A 5,043-nucleotide genomic window follows, 5' to 3' on the forward strand; every position below is an offset into this window, starting at 1 on the left:
GCCAACAAAAGACACTCAGGGAGTCGGCCAGTGCAGACAGGTGGAATCCAAGCCACACCAGGGTGAAGCTGTTGCTTCCTGGCCAAGAGACTGTGGCTGCAGGAAGCAGAGGAGGCTAAGTAGGGGTGAAGAAGGGTGGGGGTGGGAAAGCATATATCACTGGTTACTGGTTGTTCTGTCTCCTGCTGGAAGCTCCATGAAGCTGCTTTCTCATACCCCCTGTTTGCTGATCTCCAATAGGAGTCCAAGATCACGGATCTGTGCTGTGGTAGCTGATAGGGGACCTCTGCATGTACATCTCCTTGTTCTCTTTTCTTGGTCAGTTTCTTATTCCATTCGGTGCTTGGCTGAGTTCTTTATCTCTTCATTTGATGCTTAGGGTTTCAGGACTGATGTGTGACTCTGTTTGACTTAGTTTTTCTGATCTTTGCTGTGGAGGGACGGCGTGGTGCTTCTGACTATAGTGCCATGTTGCCCAGAAGTCCCAGACAACCACTTTTTAATTAAGGATGAAGGTTGCAGAAGCCATTTACTAATAATACACCTTATTGATAAGAATTCTAAAGGATTGTGAGGCATGTAATAGTGTAACAATCAGGATTTGATCAGAGAAACAGAAATACTGGGAATGATATGGATTTATTATATGATTTGACCCCACACAATTGTGGGAGCTGGCTAATGTATGACTTTTGCTTCTGTGTCTGGTGCTGGGCCTGATGTCAACATAGTAGGCAGTTGGGAAGGAAAAATGGACATGAAATGAAGGGAAGCAAGGACAAACTGGAACCCATAAAGACAAGCTGGAGCCTGCCTCAGTTCTCACCACCTCTAAGCCTCTAACTTCAATGAAGCAGATGACCTACAGCAGAAGCTAGAATCCTTCATTACGAAGCTAAACATGACCCTGGCCCAGAAGACAGAGTTGGAAAAGCTGAAAGCTGGAGGAGGAGATCTAACAGAAGCCAGAGTTGCTGTTGACATAGCCGTTGCCTCATACCTACAATGTGAGCCAGCAAATCAGGAAATATTTTGTTACATATATTTTTTTCACAATTGAAAAAAAACACACACACACATATTGAGAGACCACTTCATACCTATTAAGATAGCTAAACAGACAAACGATAACAATTATTGGAGAGAATGTGGAGAAATTGAAGCCCTGATACACTGCTACTGGGAATGTAAAATGGTGCAGCTACTTTGGAAATCAGTTTCACAGTTACTCAAAATTTGGAGTTACCATATGACCCAGCAATTCCACTCCTAGATACATGTGCAAGAGAAAGGAAAACTTGTGTCCACACAAAAACTTGTACATGAATGTTCTAACACCATAATTTGTAAGTCGAGAAGTAGAAAAATCCCAAAGGTCCATCAGCTGATGAGTGAACAAACAAAATGTGGTCTATCCACACATGGAATATTATTTGACAAGAAAATAGAATAAAATGACTCATGTTACAGTATTGATTAACCTTGGAAACATTATGCTAAGAGAAAGAAAATAGTCACAAAAGGCTGCATATCATTTGATTCCATTTATACGAAATGTTAAGAATAGGCAAATCCACAGAAGCAGAAAGTATATTAGTGGTTTTTGGCAGTTGGGGAAGAAGGGGAAATGGGAGTGACTCTTAACGGTTATGGGATTTCTTTTTGTGGTGATGAAAATGTTCTGAAAGTAGATAGCGGTAATAGTTGCACAAATCTGTGAATATACTAAAAACCACCAAACTGTACATTTTAAAAGGGTGAATTTCACAATATGTGAATTATATCTCGAAAAAGTTGCTATTTAAACAAACTATTGAAAAGGAGTTCTAAGAAGAAATAAATAGTTAAAAGGTTATTGTTATGGATGGAATTGTGTTCTCCAAAAATGTACGTCAACTGGCTAGGCTATGATTCCCAGTATTGGTGATTGTCCAGCATTTTGTCATCGGATGTGATTTTTCCTATGCATTGTAAATCCTACCTCTATGATGTTAATGAGGCAGCATTAGAGATAGTTATGTTAATGAGGCAGGACTCAAGCTACAAGATTAGGTTGTGTCTTAAGTCAACCTCTTTTGAGATATAAAAGAGAGGATCGAGCAGAGAGACATGGGGACCTCATACCACCAAGAAACAAGAGCCAAGAGAATAGCTCGTCCTTTGGACTCAGGGTCCCTGTGCTGAGAAGCGACTCAACTGGGGAAGATTGATGACAAGGACCTTCCCCCAGAACTGACAGAGAAAGCCTTCCCCTGAAGCTGGTACCCTGAATTCAGACTTCTAGCCTCCTAGACTGTGAGAGTGGAGCCCTGGTGGCACAGTGGTTAAGGGTTCAGCTGCTAACCAAAAGGTCGGTAGTTCAAATCCACCAGCTACTCTTTGGAAACCCTATGGGGCAGTTCTACTGTGTCCAATAGGGTTGCTATGAGTCGGAATCGACTCAATGGCAACAGGTTTGGTTTTTGGTAGACTGTGAGAGAATAAATTTCTCTTTGTTAAAGCCATCCACTTGTAGTATTTCTGTTATAGCAGCACTAGATAACTAAGACAGTTACATTTTATTTTCAGATCTCTTGAAAACTGCTTCATTACAATCCTTAGACTTGTCACTAAAGATATATAGATGGCAAATAAGATGTGAAAAGATGTTTAACATCATTAGCTATTAGCGAACTGCAAATTAATTCTACAATGAGATACTGCTCCATACCTATTAGCATGCCGGAAAAAAAAACAAAAAACCCAAAACTGACCATAATAATCGTTGGTGAGGATGTGGAAGAACTAACCCTTACACACTGCTGGTGGGAATGTAAAATAGTACTACCACTTTGGAAAACAAATTTGGCAGTTTCTTAAAAAGTTAAACATATACCTTCCATATGACCTAGCCATTCTGATCCTAGATTTTACCCAAGGGACATGAAAGCATGTATCCATAGAAAGACTTTTACACAAATGTTCCTAGCAGCTTTATTTGAAATAGCTCAAACTGGAAACAACCAAAGGTAAATGGATAAACAAATTGTAGTATACCTATACAATGGAATACTACACAGCAATAAAAAGAAATGAACAACTGATACATGAAACAACAGGGATGGAATGCAAATTATGCTATGTGAAAGAGACTAGACAAAAAAGTACACATTGTATGAATGCATTAACACAGAGAGAATGGACACTTTATAATGTGTTTTCCTATGAAATCTTTTGTGTGTCTTAGTAGCATTTTAAAGTAGAAACCAGTAACAGGAACAGCAAGGAAAAAAAATCAGATACGTGGAAACTGAATAACACCTTGCTTAAAAACAACTGCGTAATAGAATAAATCAAAGAGGGAACCAAAAAATTCCTAGAATGAAAATATATACCAAAACCTTTGGGACACAGCAAAAGCAGTGCTTAGAGGGCAATTTATAGCAATAAACCACACATCAAAAAAGAACGGGACTAGTTGCTCTGAAAAGCCATCTTTGCATTGTTCCTGGGCCTGGCTCTGTGCTCTTCTGCAGTGTGCCTCCCCTCAACTGCGGCAGCTTTCTCGCCAGAGTACACTACCTCCAGATTTCTTTGTAATCTGCTGCATCTGATAACCTTAGTGCCCAACCATGTCACAAGTGGCCTTGGACACCAGCTCCTAGAGTACCACCAAAGACTTAAAGGAGAAGAAAGAGATTGTGGAGGAGGCAGAGAATGGAAGAGATGCACCTGCTAATGGGAACACTAATGAGGAAAACGGGGAACAGGAGGCTGACAATGAGGTAGACAAAGAAGAGGAAGAAGGTGGGGAGGAGGAGGAAGAATGTCATGGTGAGGAAAAGGATGGAGATAAAGATGAGGAGTTTGAGGCAGCTTTTGGAAAATGGGCAGCTGAAGATGATGAGGATGATAATGTTGACACCAAGAAGCAGAAGACCGTAAGGATGACTAGACAGCAAAAAAGGAAAAGTTAAACCTAAAAAAAAAAAAAGAAAAAAAAAAGGCCACTGTGACCTATTCACCTTTTGCTTCCCGTCTCAGAATCTAAATGTGGTCACCTTTTAGTAGAAAGTCCCACGCGCCCACCTTGGGCAGTGCCACCTGCAGATGACGTGTGCTCTCCACCACCCAACCACAACCACAACATGCATTTGCAATGGGGCGGGGTGGGGGGCAGGGGGCAGGGGAAGAAAAAGTCAAAACTTCCAAGGCCCTGGTTTTTTCCTTAAATGTTCTTAAAAAAAAAAAAAGAAAAGAAAATTTGTTTGTATTTTTCATTTACATTTTATGTTTTTGTATATATTGCTAGGGGTCAGCTATTTTTAATGATCTCGGATGACCAAACCAAACTTCAGAGCATTCTCCATCCTACTTCTGAGTCTATCTGTAGTGTGACTATGTTCATTATACTCTCAAAGGAGGGAAAAAAAAACAGCCTTGTAAAAAAAGCTAAAAGAACAACAACAAAAATACAATCTTATTGTGAGCATTCCAGTAACTTTTTTTGCGTATGTACTTAGCTGTACTGTAAGTAGTTGTTTTGTATGAGGTGGCTAAAAAAGGTTTCTTTTTCTTTTTTTGTCTATGAAGTAGCTTTTTTTTTTTTTTTTGGCCTGTTTGATGTTATGTGTGAAACAATGTTGTCCAGCAATAAACCAGAATTTTATTTTGCTGAGTTGTTCTAACAAAAAAAAAGAATGGGCCAAAATAAAAATGATAGCCCTACAACTCAAACAAATAAAAAAAGAGCAGCAAAAGAAGCCCATAGCAACCAGAAGAATGGAAATAATATAAAGATTAGAGTAGAAATAAATGAAACAGAGAACAGAAAAACAACAGAAAAAATTAACAAGACCAAAAGTTGCTTCTTTGAAAATATCAAAAAAATTGACAAATCATTGGCCAAACTGACAAAAGGAAAACAGGAGAAGAAGCATATAACCCAAATAAATGAGATGTGGGACACTACAACAGACTGAACTGAAATAAAAAGGATTATAACAGAATACTATGAAAAACTGCGCTTCAACAAATTTGAGAACCTAGAGGAAATGGACAAAT

The 5,043-nt window shown here is 39.2% G+C and overlaps 1 pseudogene; it reads left to right on the plus strand.

Annotated features, from left to right (window-relative positions):
• Positions 1 to 3,499: 3,499 nt before the first annotated feature.
• LOC101361291 (prothymosin alpha-like) lies at positions 3,500 to 3,956 on the plus strand (annotated as a pseudogene).
• Positions 3,957 to 5,043: the final 1,087 nt, after the last annotated feature.

Source organism: Trichechus manatus, unplaced genomic scaffold (genome assembly GCF_000243295.1).
Source record: "Trichechus manatus latirostris isolate Lorelei unplaced genomic scaffold, TriManLat1.0 scaffold00126, whole genome shotgun sequence".
Classification (NCBI taxonomy): domain Eukaryota; kingdom Metazoa; phylum Chordata; class Mammalia; order Sirenia; family Trichechidae; genus Trichechus; species Trichechus manatus.